The 18,289-nt window shown below is 34.7% G+C and overlaps 1 long non-coding RNA gene across 1 annotated transcript; it reads left to right on the top strand.

Annotated features, from left to right (window-relative positions):
* The first annotated feature begins 6,434 nt into the window (after positions 1 to 6,434).
* LOC125056739 lies at positions 6,435 to 8,933 on the top strand. Its single transcript, XR_007118105.1, has 2 exons — positions 6,435 to 7,161; positions 8,706 to 8,933. It is a non-coding gene; the product is annotated as an uncharacterized LOC125056739 (long non-coding RNA).
* Positions 8,934 to 18,289: the final 9,356 nt, after the last annotated feature.

Raw genomic sequence — 18,289 nt, 5'->3', positions numbered from 1 at the left:
GAATTAGTCTAGTTATTCAAAGGGGGAACGCTGCCAGTATCTTCGGAACCTTGCCTTAAGGGACTCCTTTTTATAATATATTTTTGTTATTTTTAGTTTTACATTCAAAGAAAGTTATTTTTACGTTACTTATAGAATAAAGAATTATATTTTTTTATATAGAACAGGGGGCAAACGGGCAGGAAGTTCACCAGATGTTAAGATACCGCTGCCCATGGACACTCTAAATGCGAGGGTGAGTGCGTTGCCGGCCGGATGTTGTAGTAAGGGTAGCATGAGCTTCACATCTCTACCAAGCCGTAGCTCGCCGAGAGAACTAATCCCTCGGACAGTGACGCAAAACTATATAAATGTGTTTGATCCAAAAAAACGGTTCATAGAGACAGTTGTATAATTTTTTTTAACACCAGACACATATAAATCAAAGCCCACGAAGTAAAGCAATGGCTGAAAAATTAGGTCTTTGATTTTTAGAAATTTATATCCGAACATAATGGTAATATAATAGTACGGTCGACACAGGTGTAAAACAATAAAAACACTAAATAAGGATTATGGGGCGAACCCTTCAACTGACATGGGTCTAGTATTTATGGGATTCCGATTATAATATCCGTTAAACCATAATATATTACTTGCTATGTTATCTGGATTAGAAGCGACGTTATATTGTCAACCTGTGATTTCGTTCGTGAAATTTACTTAATAATCAAATCAAATGTTATTCTAAGACTGCTATATTTTCACACATAACCAATTTACATGACCATACATAGATAGTTTATTCTCATTAAAAACATACATGTCACTTACATGAAAAAAAAAAATATTAAAAACTTAAAAAGTAAAATATATCACGCCACAGCCGTATGCTGTAACATTAGAGTTTATACCAAAAAACTTCGCAGGCGAAACGGATGCTTATACTCTGGCATTAATTCATAATCTGCCCTTTGTCGCTAAAACTCAATTTTAATTATTGACGTAATAATTTTCTTAATAAGGCCGGAACTTTATATAATAACAGTGGTGTCACAATCTCTTCACGGAATAGCGCCATGACCGCTACGACCTGGGTGCGCTATCCTTCAATTAATTATATAATTATAAAGGTGTCTTGGTAGAAGGAAAAAATCATGGTTGCGAACGTTAGGGACTGGACGGATATTGCGAATGCGGAAGAGTTGCTGTATCTAGCATAAGACAAGAGACGTAGGAGACACTAAAAGTAGGAGAAGCTACAACCTCTAGACCTTGGTGACAGACATCTGTTTTGTGATCATTAATTTTCTTTATAGGCAAAGGGTGATCTTCTGATTAGACACACGCCTTTGCTTTTTGGGTCTATGGCTGATGTCCCATGTCGATGTTCGTTTATGTTTCTCTCTCACTCTCAAGACCACTAAGCCCACACTGCACTGGACTGATGGTTCTCACACTATTCATAATATTGAAATTAAGTGGTACGATAACTCATTATTGAATTCGGAACTACTATTGGAAGGTACGTGACAGCCTTACTGTAAACAAGCGCGATATTATAAATCATAATTGTAGAATTCAAAACCACAGACAAAACAAAAGCACGAGTTCAAAAAAGAAGTGTTGGTATCGGAAAAACAAGGATAACAAAGCGAAAAAATATCACGAATTAATGGTCGAACGGTTGGTTTTAGCTTTACCGCAAAACGCACTGGCGCGCACATCTATTCATCATTTAATTTACATTTAGCGCGGGAAAAAATGGACTACGGGAATTTTGGCGAAATAAAAATTTTCAAGTGCCAAAGATTTGTGCACAACGGACTCGGTCAAATGTAAACTTGGATTTTTATACGATAACAAGGGCCGTGAAATTTAAGGGATTTGTCAAAACATTTTTCTATAAAGCCTACACCGAGTACTTGGGAAATAATATTCTCTTTGGTCTATGGTTGTACTAATAACAATCAAACTTAAATCTACCTGTCAAACCATTTCTGTATAAAGTTTGGCATACTTGACAGCGCTCAAGACGAAATTGTGACATATAAGAATTTGAATATGGAATAACCTGTTTCATTTCGTTCATTCGTTAATTTTTGTTAATATTTTAGTTATGTGTGTTTTATAGTCACATTTTGTCTGAGTTATTTAGACTGAACTTCTTTGCAGTTTCATTATTTTATTACATCACTTGCATGAGTTATTATAAACTTTTTTAATATGTGAGAAAATTAAAAGTTTTAGATGCTTGTTTTGGTCGAGTCTGTATCATGAATTTTAAAAAAATATTGTAATAAATTTTTGACGTGATAACGTCTTTAAAATCGTTTTAGTCGGGTGACATGTTCAGAAACTTGTGTCACACCAAAACCTCACGAGCGCGATCGCAGGTATAACGAGAGAGAGACGGACCGATCTCCCGTCTCATCTCGAGCGCTGCCAGTCATTCCGTGAATGTATGAAGAAAAATGTATATCATAGTCGAATAAGTAAACTTGTCATTTTACACCCGAAATTTATCATCAAAAGTGTGAATAAAACGATAGATGTAATTTAAAATTTGAAAAAATTGTTATCTTCATTAATTCCTTACTTCCCAAAAACTTATATCACCAATAAAACGTAAACATCTCGATCGTAAACCTACTTTACAAACAACCAATATTTTTTTAAAGTTTCATTGATATCGAAAAATATTATATAACTACATTTTTATGCATTACATACATAGTGTTAATAATAATGAAGTCATGCCTACCTAATGAAGCATAATAATTCTTAATTTGAAATTATTTTTTACGTTTTCTATAATTCGATACACGCATAGCAATTTAATTTCTTAAACAATTACATGAAAAAGTCGTTAGCTCTTGTTATAATATTATTTTAAATATTTTTGCTGAGTTTGTCTTGTTTTAGCACTCCTAAAACATAATATGACAGAGAGAAAGAGGACATGCCTTTGTTAAAACGTAAGGTGATTTCATTTTTAAGAAGAATACTGTACCTGTTAAATATCAGCAGTTTATCAAAAAACCTCCACTAAAGGCCCTTAAGTCCGAACTGTTCAGAAATACCTGCAATTGCAGCTGGTTTCATAAAGTAAACGCCAGGCATCACGGTAGCATTTCGTATTCTGTCTGAGTAAATAAAGGTACTATTGACACATAGGTATATTTTGATAGTATCTTGTCAGGGTTGACACACATGAGTCATAAAATATTCAATACGACTTAACGCTTTTGAAGTTATACTTCTTTTGGCGCGTAATGGGGCGTTCCCACGGAGCGTTAATCACGACAGTCAACTACGCTAGTCAACTGTCGTTCGTGACACTCACGAAAGTGTGAATTGATGAAACGTTCACATGGTTGGGGGATTTCGTGCCGTTCACGCTTCGTGTTTCGACTTAGTTTATTTATATTTATTATTTATTTTTGAATTTTGATATAACTTCTTTTGGTCCAAATCCAGGAATATTTAATTCATGACTTATTCTCTTAGCTGCGGCGGCACGTAAATCTCTATCACGGTATTCCTCCAAACTTGGATCATATAACACCTTTTCCATAGAATATAACTCCAAAAAACGCGTAGTTTCACTGTCGTTAAACTTAATTCCACGTCGTTGTGACGACATCTTGGCTTCACGAACGGTATATCACGACTGAAAATCAAACATGTTTGATCTGTCCACGCTTGTGTCGTGCGCCGTTCCTCACGAAAGCAAGTTTAACGCCTATGCGTTCACACAGAAGTGTATTTCACGAAAGCGTGGTTGACTGTCGTGATTAACGCCTCGTGGGAACGCCCCATTAGGGATAAATGTTGAGAGTAAATTTTTACGATGCGCGCGGACACCGTCACAACAAACCGACACTCGCATACCGTCATAAATAACCAACACCCTGAAATTAGCATAGTAAATAATTTAAAATAAAAAATGTTCATTTGTTTAATTATGTAGAAATAACATTTTTGTGATATTTTAATAAACTTTATTTAACTAGATAATGCGTTATAATAAAACTTTATTTATTATAACGCATATCAATCAGGATTACAAATTTCAGGGGATTAAATAACATAATTGCCATACAAAAATTAAATACACAATTTACGGCCTATTATTGTATCACATTTTAATTATGTCTAGATACTCAAGTTAATTATATAAAGCTTAATAATTGCAATTAGCACAACGATCTGAAATAATTATAAGTTTAATTGGGATGGTGCTCATTCAAATACGAATAGTTTTAGCTCTATTGACTTTAGTAATAGCTATCAATTTATTATAATTAAATTTTTTGGAGGTGTCTATTTTGTGGTATTATTATATTTTTACCACCTATTATAATAATAATATATTTTTTTTTTATTATACCACCGCCCATAACACTCACAAGGCCAGGTTGCTCCCGGGTGTGTTACAGGCCTTTTAAGAATCAGTACGTTTCTTATTTATTTATTTAGTTATAAAGCCCACAACATCACACACAGTCATAAGTACACCAACTATTTCACAAAATCCCACATCTAAAATGTGTGACAGTTAATGCAAGCATAAGTTTCTCAGTAAAAAAAATCAAATAGAAATTAAAAAAAAAAACACAACTAAAACACACACGACAATGCAAGCACACATTAGAATAAAATCAATTTTTTAACATAAACATAAAATTAAATTAAATTAAATTTTCAACAACTATGTGCAGAAAAAAAAAGAAAAATCATCAGAAAAACAGCGAAATTAGGTTCTAGAAAGGCACCCCACAATGCTTTTTCTAAAACCGATCAGCCCACTACCGAATATATCCAGCTCTGGATACGCTGTGTTCAATTTGTTTCTTGAAGTACCCCAAGAGTTGTGTGGCCTTTGTTGCACACTCCCTCGAGAGGGGTGAGCTTTGGCCAGTTCGGGGCATATGTCCCCATCGGGTAGTGTTTTACTGTTCGCGCCATGCTAATACAGGGCGGTACGGGGACGGGCTTTTATAGCTATTGGTGGGGCCTGCAGCGCGCAGCCGAAAAGTACCCCTAGTCGAATTGGGGTAGTCATACCTCGGGCAGTCATGCTGCGCTGCAAGTTTTTCAGCCTGAAGAAACGCTCAGTTATGAAACGTTAGACATCGAGGTGATAGAGGTGGAATCAATCTTTAATAGAATTTTGAATTTTAATACGTTTAGTCTTGTGAGAGAATTTAATTCACTTAACTTATTGATTCATTAGTTATGGATGGTCCAACTAGTGACGTCAATAAAATTTTTTTTGATCCCTCACACCTGGGGGTGTACGAAAATACCCCATGTATGTTCCGCGATTTTTTGTAGTTTTCGAGTTATAATTTTTTTTTGTGTTTTTTGAATGTTTTCTGCAAGCGAGGTTTCAAAAATTCATATCTTTTTTTTGTTGTAGGTATTTTGCAGTTTTTTTTCTGCGAAATGATTGTCTTAAATATTGTTCAAATAAAAAAAATATCTCAGCTTCCTAAAATTAGTTAAAGCTACTCAAAAAAGGTTTTAAAGTTAGAAGTTTAGTTTTTAGCTGGATTTGCCCTCCGATTTGATCAGCCTCCAGTGCCTGACACACGCCATCGACTTTTTGCGTCTAATTTCCTCACGATGTTTTCCTTTGTCGAGCAAATGTTAAATGCGCACATAGAAAGAAAGTCCGTTGGTGCACAGCCGGGGATCGAACCTACGACTTCAGGTTGAGAGTCGCACGCTGAAGCCACTAGGCCAATACTGCTCTAACTTTATAATAGTAATAATAATAATAAAGTTTATTTGCCTCTTCAAAATTTTACTGCTGCTATCTTTGGGAGAGGCTGCCATCGCGGACAGAAATATACAAAAATATGACTACATACTATGACTAAACTAAATTATTGATGTAATGTAATGATTTAGATTGATATTAACGACCAATAATTTATACAAGGTACATTAATGTAAAAAATAATGAGTCGCTAATATTGTTTCAGGTAATTTCTAATCAATAACATTTATTGAAAATTTGTACAATTCGATACACTGCATCCAACGTTTAGTATAAAAGCAAAATCTGGAAAGAGGTTTTGGAAGAGAGCCATTTTTCGCCATGAAGATCGCCGTGCTCACTTGCTTGATTTCGGTAAGAATGTTATACCTTCCAACAGATCTAGAACTCGCGGCAAGTCATACAGAAAACGTTACTACTATGTACGTTAGTACTATACTAGTAAAATGGCAGATTTGGATCGTTTTTGTAATTTCTGTAAATTCTTCAAAATGTATTTGTGATTCAGCCGTCATAACAATCGACCATTATTAACATTATTATTAAAAATTTAATGTATTAGTGTTATAAAAAATTATAGGAACTGCACAAGTGATAATACTATCGGACTTCATAGACTCCCGAGTTCTTATGTAAATACTCGAACTTTAACGGCATTATTGTTGACATTACGTATTTGTTATTACTTATTATGGTTACGATGTTAGGTACTTAAATATTAAAATGGTAACTAATAAAAACCCTACTTTAATTTAGTTATGACCGTATGGCGCAACCATTAAATGATAAGTCGTGGGCCAAACATTTCATGTATACAGAGATTTTTATTTCATCTTTGAATATCAACATCACATTGCTGATGACGAAACGAATAAAATATTTTCGTAAAAGTGTGTGCTTTTGAAGCCGTGACGTGCGGCGAGTGGTGTGGTCAGTGACCTTAGCCGAATGAACGCGACGCTAGCACACGCTCGCCCGGACCCCACCCCCGCAGTTGCATCACACTGTGTATTAGCAAACGAAACAAATAACAATTTCATCGTGCACAACATTCAGGCTTAAGATTGATATGATATATAAATTTTTACAGCTTTTACCAGCAATTTTAGGTACCCCAGACGATGGTTGCCCAATGTGCGACCTCCACAACCCACTCCGCTGCGGCCCAAATTGCTTACAAGTCGATGACCAAGACGCGGAGTTTGAAATTAACCCATCAAGACAAGGTGAAGTGAAAGTGAGCACGAAAAGTTCGAAATATGGAATAGGTCGTGATCTGATATGCCTCAACTTCCCCCCAAAGGGCAAATATGGTCGATTGGATACAGGCTTAGACGGTTTCATAATCAACAAAGGAAAGTTTATGTCACTTAGGGATTTGCTAGAAATTGCAAGTAAGTAACCGCAACTCTGCACACATTACTATTTAAACACATATATGTAGGAGCAATGGCGTTACTGTCAGCTGTCATTATGTCACAGAGCTTATAACAACGTCAAAGTCAAATCAGTTTAAAAACCAATATTACTAGCTCTACAAATTAACGATTATTCAATAGTCAAGAAAAAACTTTTTACCGGATTAAAGTTATGTATTATTATAAATTTACAATTATTTAACATAATTTTAAATTTATCCGACGTTTCGCGTGCTTTACAGCGTGCGTGGTCACGGTGACTGAAGACAAAAGGTGTTGGATGTCAAAAAGTATCACAGCTGTAGAGAAAGTTGAATTATCTGTATTTATTTCCCCGGAGTTGGTATCGACCTTTAATCCGGTAAAAAGTTTTTTCTTTAAATGTGTAAAGGTTATGTTAATCAAAGACAATACTATATTCAATAGTCTATAGTAAAATTGATTCCATAGTCATTATTATATTTTTATTTAAATCAATGCTGCTACATTTTTTTAGGTCTGTGCCTCAGATTTCTGTTTCTGTTTCATGATCATTTATCAATCTCATAGGTAATGTAGATGATCAGCCTCCTGTGCCTAACACAGGCCGTCGACTATTTTGGTCTAAGGCAAAGTTCCATCAAATATTAAGTGCGCGCATAGAAAGAAAATCCATTGGTGCACAGCCGGAGATACTACCTCAGGAAAGAGATTTGCACGCTGAAGCCACTAGGCCAACACTGCTCATTATTATTATTATCAAAAGTAATTTATTATCACTGTAAACTTTTGAAGCTCGAAGACAATTAATATTAAATTAATCATTTCGCACTCCTACTGCATTTATTTTAGCAAACAATTAATTTTTTAAGTTCTTTCTCATCGTTCATAATCTCACGTCTTAGTAAAAATACTTTTTGCAAGTTTTCTTTCAGTACATTTCAAACCATTTACTCGAAAATTGTATTGCATGGACTAAGTAAAATATTTTATTAACACTGCTTGGATAAATAAGCGATCATTCGGGCACCCCGTTATAATATGATTATACGTACCTATGACTATGCAGCATACAGATTCACATGATTATCTTAATATATATATTTCTTGTGTGCGTGTGTATGTGACTGAACTCCTCCTAAACGACTGGACCGATTTTGATGAAATTTTTTGTGTGTGTTCAAGGGGATCTGGGAATGGTTTAGATTCACAAATCAGCCCGCCAGATGTTAAGGGTAGTCCACCCCTAATTTTTATTTTTTTATTTATAGATAAAAAAAAAAAAAAATTTTTTATGTTACAGAATTAAAAAATACATACAACCCCTAATTTTCAACCCTCTACAATCAACCCCTATTTTTTTATTATAAATGATATACATGGCAAAACGACGTTTGCTGGATCGGCTAGTACTTCTATACAACTGACCTTAAAACAAAGACTTGACTTATACTTGTTTTTAGGTTACAACTTATCATACAGTTTTCAAGAACAGTGCATATTAACATTTCAAAATACATAAAATAAATAATGATTTTCAGATTCCAATCAAGGATTCAAGGACAAGAATCTTTTTGACAAATACCGCGACAGCAGCGATATAAAGCAGACCCTTGACGTACTCGGTGATATTGTTTCGAGCAAGCGGGTTGGTTGGGGCAGCCTAGGAGGTTCATGGGGCTAACTTATCTCTTCACGTCTTCGGAGCTAAAAGTCGAAAGTATATTTATTTTATATAAAATATGTATACAATAAAGACCTAAAAATATTTTGCTATTTTTTAAATTACTTTTATCAATTAGATCTGAACAATGCATACTCATATTAGGAAATGTTAATTATCCAATTTTTGTATGGAATCATTAATAAAGCTCTAATAATAATAATCATAAAATAACATCTGCGAAATATATATGGTAATCGTAATATTTTAAGTACAAAAATATAGGTATAGGCGAAATAGAATGAACCCAGTATGAACACTTTATACACTTAAATATGCCATTCAGGAACGGCCTGCAATATTCTGCCAGGCTCATTAACACAGTCTACGCTAACTCCCATATGAAATGGTATTATGCAAATTATTGTGCGAAACATCGATAAAGAATACGAAAAATCATACAATAATTATAATAATGCAATAGGAGTGTGTTCATTTCTGATATATAATAATAATAATTAATTTATTGCAAGAATATTATGGTACAAAATGTTAAGGTGACAATCGTAAATCGTTCGCATATTCTGCCACACACAAGAGCGCGCAAAATTGTCTTAAGGAATTTTACATTATTAGTCAAAGTCAATTCTTATATTATCTAGTCTATTATACTATTTACATTAGATCATTAAATTTATATCAATTACGGTGTTTCACGCAAATAATCATTTATTGAATAGTACATTTTTTCTAAAAGTAATACACTAAGTCGCTTTTTAAAGACTCTAGACGGAAGATCTTTTAAGTATTTTGGTAATTTATTGTAAACTTTAATTGCCATACAAAAGGTGTTTTTCCGAAACACTTCCAGATTATATATTAGTGGATCTATGGTTAACTAACTTAGTGTTAGTTAAAGTGAACACTATGGCGGTTCTTCTTCAAATTTTAAAGGCGGGTTCTTGTTTGTGGATTAACCGCATCTCAGTGCGGTTCTGCGACAGTGTCTTGACTACCTGGTATATCACGACCTCAGCTTTTTCCTTGATCTGGTATATGTAAGCTATTCTCGGTCTTCCTCGTCCTCTCATGCTGGCTGTGCGACCCAAAATGTGTCTTAAACTTCCACTTGAACTGATACAGGGAATCCTAGTGAGCCAGTGCACTTTCTCTTTTAACTAAACATCATTTTTAATTATATGTAATAAAGTTTTTCTTTCTCTCTTTACTTTTAGCGATATAAAGACATATTATTTGGTTATTGTATTTTTTTATTTATTACCATTTCGTTGCCAGTATACAGAAATAAGTACAATTAAAACAATTAAATAAAAGCACTGGCGGCCTTATCGCTTTCGAGTGATCTCTTCCAGGCAACCACTGTAAGAAAAAAAATAAAATTAGATGCAAAAAGTGCAAACTACTTCAGACTTCGACAAAACTAATGGAACAAAGCAAAGCAATAAAAACATGTAAACAGGGAGAGGGATTTTAGTTTATTACGTAGCTTTTTAACCTCTCTAGGACTCGAACCCAATTTCTTATCTCACTAAAAGTATTTACCTGACGCCTCCGCTATGCTAATTAATTTTTGTCGAGATCCGCTAATCCACTAAAGAAGTTTGCTACACTCCTGCATAATCAAGTCAAGGAGTTAGGCGTACTTGTAATTGCGGGAATCTATTACTTAGATTTACGTTGAGAATATAATTAGATAATTAGGATTCTCATTAATAACAAATTTCTAATTAGCTTGGGAATAATTTATACGAAGATAATATTCTACAATTAAATAATTAACTCATCACCGCCTTGGTTAGTACTAGGTTCTATTACGTTGAGAGAACAACAACGATGAAGGTTTCAACCTGCTACCTAAAAACATAAGGATTAAAAATTTGGACCTGTCTTTTTTTGAAAATCTTCCTGGACGTTCCTTCCATGACGAAGATACCAGTAGACCTGTCAAAACCTAAACCACCACACTTCTACTCACATAGTACTTTTTACTTCTACCACTTAGCAATTCATTTGTATTGTATAAAATATTATATTTCTCCTGTGATTGTTATCCTTATTTTGAGTATTAACAACCTACCAACATAATAATAACTAAAATAAATCTAAAATTTTTGGTTCCTGTGTACCACCTTTAGTGCTGGCAGTATTTCCTCGATATATGTGCAATACTAATTCGTTGAGCGAGGAAAGCACCAGCCTTGCGATTCTGTAACTCAATTTTCGAACTCTTACAGCGGTTTTCGCATGCAGAATCAGAATGCCAAATCGTAAAATGACTGCTTTACGACTGATTTGAGCGCGACCGCCGCTGCGTGAGTTCGAAAAGTGAGTTACAGAATCGCAAGGCAGCTCTGGTGTCGCCTGTATCCTTTTTATCTTATTATATGATTTCTTAATTTTAAGATGTTTTTTTAAAATTGCATATCAATAAAATCCAATAACATTATTAGTATTAGCAAAATTATCTACTAGTGAATAAATATTCAAAAATTCCCTCCGATAATATTTAAAACAACCCTTACATAGGATGTAACGTTAAATTTCATAACGACTTTTATCAAGTTTCAGAAATATTCAAAACTGTAGGAATCTTCGGTTAGACTGGCACATCGCCAACTCGCTGGCTCCCTTAACGATTCTAAAATCATCTTATAAATGCACTTCCAATATCCTTTTGCAAAATTATTAAAACTGTTACATTTTTCAAATTATCATGCCGTTAAACACTTTGGTATTTTGGAGTTATATTTTAGCAAGGGTTGTCTATTATTATTTATTAAATGTAATTAATTCAAGAGTAAGTTGCCATTCAATTTAGGCCTAATAAAACTCGGTACGACGTGCAGGATTTTTTTTTTTGTTATTCTTCAGATACTTATGAAAATCTATATAGAAAGTATATGCACGAGTGAAAATTACATGAGAACTTAAGAAGTAGCAGCGCTAACCAGATCTATGAAACTTCCTCACAATCGAGTAGTATCGCAGCTCACAACTCCAAAGGGGACTCTAGTATCAAAGAAGTCGCATGGGTCTATTAGATTATTAGGTCAATTTAGATTAACCGCATAGAGCATTCAAAATGTAGGACGATATTCACATGGATTTGACATATTGGCATACTGACAGTATTACCAGTTTGTTTTTTAGTTAAATATTTACATAATACACCTTAATAATTTGAATTTGTATAGGACTGCATTAAAGCACTCGATCGTAGATACAGAACACAATTTAAATAAATGAAAACTAATAAACAAATGGCGAAGATTTCACAGAACTTAAACAAATTCCTTAACCAAAACCGTGTCTACGAATCGTTATTAATTTGTTTTTCTTTTTATAGAACAGGGGCAAACGGCAGAAGGCTCATCTGATATCAATCGCGAGTGCGTTGCCGGCCTTTTAGTAATTAAATAAATAAATCAGTGGCGCTAAAACGTCTTTAGGTCTGGGCCTCAGATTTCTTAATCTGTTTCATGATAATTTTTCAATGTAATAGGCATAAAGGTGATCATATTTATTGCTTTTTGAATGCAATATATATGATCTATACAATAAAAGTCCGAATAGTTCTACTTCCCATGTTGGTTCAGAATTTTATAGTAGAGCAAAAAATTACAAATGCATACATTGTTAGGAGATTAGGGCTTGTCCGCACTGGGAAAACTTTTTAAGCTCAATGCACCAGCGATGTAAAGCTACTGTTTATTCATTGGATGGTGTATACTTGAACAGCTTTACGCTCACGTTCTATAACAGTAATTGCTCCGAAGCGTCAATTTTTTTATATACGGTTTTATTATATTTTTCCAGTAAAATAAAATAATCATAATACACTGGATTTATATAATTATTCTATAATCCAGTGGCGCCATCACCATGGGTCTTGGCAGAGAACAAGAATTTTATCTACGTAGTTGATCACTTTTTACTATGGCCAATTTGGTGATCAGCCTTGCGATTCTGTAACTCACTTTTCGAACTCTCACAGCGATTCCGCAGCGGCGGTCGCGCTCAAATCGGTCGTGAACCAGTCATTTTACGATTTGACATTCTGATTAACAATAAACTACAAGCTCTCACCTTATAACCCGTTAAAATCTAGTCATTGAAATTATCAATTTATACAACGATGCTTCATGCACTTTGTTACGGAAAACGAAAATGTAGTAACAATTATAGTAACTTATTACATAATAATAATAGTATATAATAAACATTTATTAGATACGTAGATACGTGGTTTAGAATATAAGTTGTTGTGCAAACCAAAATCATTTATTTATTAACTCGCGATTTTATTTATCGATTTAAAATATATTTGGAAAGCAAAGCACGTTTCAAAGTCAAATGAAATGAGAATCGACTTAAAGATAAACACTGTCGGACCACATTCCTAGTTTGATAGGCTTACACACATGTTTAGCTGTTTAATAGTATTGAGGGATAAAGCTATATCACCTTTTACTTCTAACTTCAACTTTCCATGGCCTGAAATTAAAAACTAAAGTTGTTTCGCTGGGAACCGTACTCCGAAGAACCTTAAATTAGGTATCAGTAGTCACAATCTGGGAACATTTTTAAACCGTTATTTTTCGTATTCAACGGTTATTTGTAATCTCAAACATATGTGTAGCAGCCCTTAAATAAATAAACCACGATAACTTTGTTAGCCCCTATCGGCCTCTGGGTTCACTATTTGTGAGCTTTTGTGAAAACTTTCTCCCTAACCTTGTTAATTGACTTTATATAAAACTAATCATCTTTATCAATAAAGCTGTTGCGCTGCAACCTGCTGCAAGCTGCAAAAAATTTAGATTTGAGCCTCAAACTTCTGTGTGTGTTTCGTGATCATTTGTTTTTTCTATTAGGCAAATAGGAGGTCACCCTTCTGTGCCTGACACACGCCGTCGACTTTTTGGATCTAAAGAACGGCGGTCTTTCGGTGCACAGCCTGAATCAATAATCCACAATAATCTTTATTGCAGCAGCGTGATTAATGTATGAATCTCGACCCTATAGTCGTGCGAAGAAGGTAAAATAAAAAACATTTGGGATTGTTTCGGTTGATCCCTCCTGCCTCGTTTCAACGCCGTAAGAGCCTTATCAATGCAAAATTTAATCATTGATGGCTGGAAGTCTTCCACAGTCCGTTTCACAAGGCACTTTCTTTTGCGAACTAGCAAACTGTGGAATCGACTCTCGTTGGGGGTCTTCCCTGAGAGATACGACCTCTAACTATTCAAAGTTACAGTGAACTCCTCCCTCAAACGCCGGCAACCCACAAATAAGTGTCCATGCCCAGCGATGACTGCCCTTTATAGGCTTCCCGTAGGCTCGTTTGCGTTTAATAAAAAAACGATAATTACTTAATACGGCTCGAGGAAAACACAAACCTACGAACAATTCTAATACTCTATCTATTCTATTTCACCATGCCTCCTACTGATAGAGGACAAATCTTTGTTTTTAATTTATGTTATTATTATTAATTACTTAAAATGTCACATGGGACATGGTGTAATGGTTGCAGCTTCTTACAAACATTTTGTAAAACAAATTAAAAAGAGTGGCAGAGAGTTTATTTCCAGTTCTTCTCTCCCGTTCTACGCCCTTGATTTGAGAACTGGCAGTAAATGTAAAATTAGAAGCATTGATATGTATTTCTTTACTGACATGTAATAAGTGTACATTATGTTACCTATGTGATTAAATGATTTTTTACTTTACTTTACTTTAATAAAAACCAACCAACTTCAAATCGTGGCTCTTAGTAAGTGCATTTTCACTAAACTCTTAATTAATATAAACACATAAACTATAAAGTCTGTCATATTTCATGCCCGAAATAGAATAGCGAAAAACGTTCAACTCCGTACCCTAAAAGCATGTCACTCCAACACTATTTGTCATATGCTAAGTGATTTTCGTGATACGGAAACACGTATTTGTTGAATCACTGCGGAGAAATATCAAAGGATCTCTGTCACTACCTAAGTGAGTATTTTTATGAATAAAAAAACCAGTGGCGCTACAACCTTTTAGCTGGCCCTCAAATTTCAGTTTCCTCTGTTTTGCTAATAGGTAAGTAAGTGTTCTGTGCCTTTATATCACGCCGTCGACTTTTTGTGCCGGTTTCCTCTCGATATTTTCCTTCACCGTACGAGCGAGTGTTAAATGCACACATAGGCCGAATGTCCATTAGTGCACAGCCGTGGTACGCACTTACGACCTCAGGGATGAGTGTCGCACGCTGAAACCACAAGCCAACAATGCTATTTTTTCCTTCAATAATACTAAGATTAGTACTAGCCTAGCTGAGTAAGGGCACATTTTTTATTATTGGAAAATTCATTTACAGACCCACGGGCCGGGGCAACTTATTATAGTGACGCCGGAGGACCCTACCTAAGCACAGCATTGCCTCGCTAAGCACTGGAAGCAGGGTAACAGTTTCCCTTAATCTGTGCCTTCTCCCAGATCGTCGTTTGCGTTGCGAGATAGCATCTGAGCGTTCTCTTTAAGTGTCACGACGGCCTCACAAAACGATTTGAAAGAGTTTCATGGGCCGCCGCTGTCTCCACCATAACCCGCACTATGAAGGGGCATTCTATCTTCAACTGTTTATGATTTCATGAAGGGGGGTCAAACACCCTCTTCTACTGCGCTACGCCAATGGTGCTGACTAGAGTGGACGCATTGTTATGACTTAGGGAACCTAACTAAGCCTACCTACCTTCAACGTAAAGGGTCCGTAGGATGAAGCAAAACATCGTATGTCGTGACTAAAAATACGTACGCGTATAAGACTGATCTAAATAATTAGATCTCCTAAAAAAATTATGTATCTGGAGGCAATTGTACTTTGCCATCTGAATTTCCTAGTGTTCCTCCATGTTATTTCTTAAAAGCGTTTGTGCACATATTAAACGTTATGCATTATAATTTTGTACTTATTCAAGTCCTGAAAAACCTGTTTACTCCTGCTTTCAGATAGTCACATTAACGTGTACACACAAAGCTTATCCAATGCGCTTAACATACTTGAATCCAAGTAATACATTTGTATAACAGTACATTAAATCAATAAATGGCTCAAGACACATTAATTTGTGGTGATAGTGACATACATTCGTCACAAGGTTCATATCACTTAAGTTACGTAATAGCCGCTTGGACAGCTTGGGTTAGGTTGAATTATTGTAATTGCTAATGCTATTTGCAAACACGCCGTTAATAGACTTTGTTTATTAATAATGTTTGTTTATTAAACACGATATGCCAGCACCTATAAGTGCTTGGCATGTTAGTACCAGTGGTTTAAAAGGGCCTGGGGCTACTGCTTAGGCTACTACTAATTAATTTTTGATGACTATTTGCTATTTTTGAAAGAGTACCGAGAGTTTTTTACACCGGCTTTTTCTCTTGGCCTACACCCTCTGTCTTCTTTGCCGATGAGTAGGGATGTCTACCGATTCAAATTTAATGACGTGGAATAAGTGATACCTGTATCTTACATTCCTTAATAAACATATATTTTTTTATCACGAAACGAGACCGAGAAGGTTGTAGCGCCAGTGTATTTTTAATGCCTTTGCTGTCGTCTTATTGTATTATATAGAACAGTGATTCCCAAAGTGGTCTATATCGACCCCTAGGGGTCTATGACAACCTAGAAGGGGTCTACGTTAGCGAAAAAAAATTTGGGGGTCCATGAAATGAAAATGGGGGTCCACGATAGTGGATCTCAACACATACACTGATAGTACTTATTTACTTAAATCATACTATCTTATAATATCAAAACATATACATTTCAAAATTTTATTTTGAGTAGTTTTAATTTAAATTCAATTAATAAATGTATAAATTAACATGTGTTTTTACTTTAAGTTTTTAACACAAAACTTCACTACAGTTAGAAATTTACAGAAAATCAATATCAGGTAAGTAGGGGGTCTACCCAAAACGGAAAAACATGGCAAGGGGTCTACAACACAAAAAAGTTTGGGGAACTCTGATATAGAACATGATGCACCTTCTTAAAATCTCTACCAATAGAACAAAAATTACTATGAAATACACTCTTAAAAGAGAAAATGGTCCCAATGAAAGTGACATGTGGTTAGGTGGAAGCAGATACTGTCACACTCAAAGCAGACATAATGGGAAACATGAAAAAATACGAATTAAAAGAAAAAAGAAGGTGGAAATGTGAATATGTTCGAGTCAAAGTTTTTATTCTAGTATTTTTTTCTTTAAAAATTGTAGCACAGATTAATAGCAGCAGATTTTAAGTCTACTGTTGTGGTATTTATTAAATAAAGCATTTAAAAATTGATATTTTAAAGTTTTTTTTTTTTACCGATTTTTTTGTTAATGTATATTTAAAATTAAACTTGACTAATCAATCTTCATATTTATACATATACATAACGTAAGCTAAAATAGCTAAGCTTACAACTGGTATATTGTTTTAAGCTTAGGTATTAGCTTACGATGCTCATTATAATAGACAAAATACAAAAAAGTATAATACTTATAACCCTAATAAATTTTAAATATTCTTAATCTGAGAAACATTATTCAATTATTCAACGTCTTGGTTTACAAGATTCCATTTGGGAGCGTTAAAGTATTACGTTACTCAATTTTTGGAGATTATTGACACCCCCCTGTAACGCACCGTATCGTTTTTCTGTACCCAAGTATAGTAAAACGTTTGGACCACCTAGTGACTCGATTTATACCTAAAAGTTACCATTATGTGATGTTAAGTACTAGAAAGTCGAAAATAATATAAACAATAATGCATAATTCAATCCCCGCCCCGCACCGTAACGTTTTACAAAAGGAACCCCCTCCCCCCCTCCCAAAAATTCGTTACTTGAACACTCCTATGGTTAAAAATAGCTGAAAGAGCAGACACAAAACTATCGGTTAAGTTTCACCTATTTAGATAGAATTCGGATAAGCGTGAATATCTCAAAAACTCCTAAAACATACCTCATTTTACTAAAGAGATTATCTCGACTTAAGTCCCTTGAGAGACATTTTTGAATACACTTGCTGGGACACCAGTTGTGTCTGTATAAAACCTCAGTACATACCTCAAGTGATACAGGGTTTAAAAAACAACCAATACATATGCAAAATACATAAAAGCTATCGCGTAATAGTCTCAGTAGCTATTGAATAAAGTTCGTAGACAGTGGCAGTACGCTAAGCCCCCGCGAAGTTAGAAACTGGCAAAATCCTCTAGGAAACTTTGTGAAAATTTTAAACGTTTTATTTTATAAACGTGACGTGAAAGTTGGACGGATACGGTCGATGTTCGACTTTTTTCACCTTTGAATTGTACTTACATTCGTTCCATCCCGATTCAATTTATAACCTGCAGTGACAAGTAAAAATATCGAATTTATATAAGAGTATGAA

The sequence above is a fragment of the Pieris napi genome, chromosome 15 (assembly GCF_905475465.1).
Source record: "Pieris napi chromosome 15, ilPieNapi1.2, whole genome shotgun sequence".
Taxonomy (NCBI): domain Eukaryota; kingdom Metazoa; phylum Arthropoda; class Insecta; order Lepidoptera; family Pieridae; genus Pieris; species Pieris napi.
The sequence above is the reverse complement of the archived record's forward strand: the minus strand, read 5'-3'. Positions and strand labels throughout refer to the sequence as shown.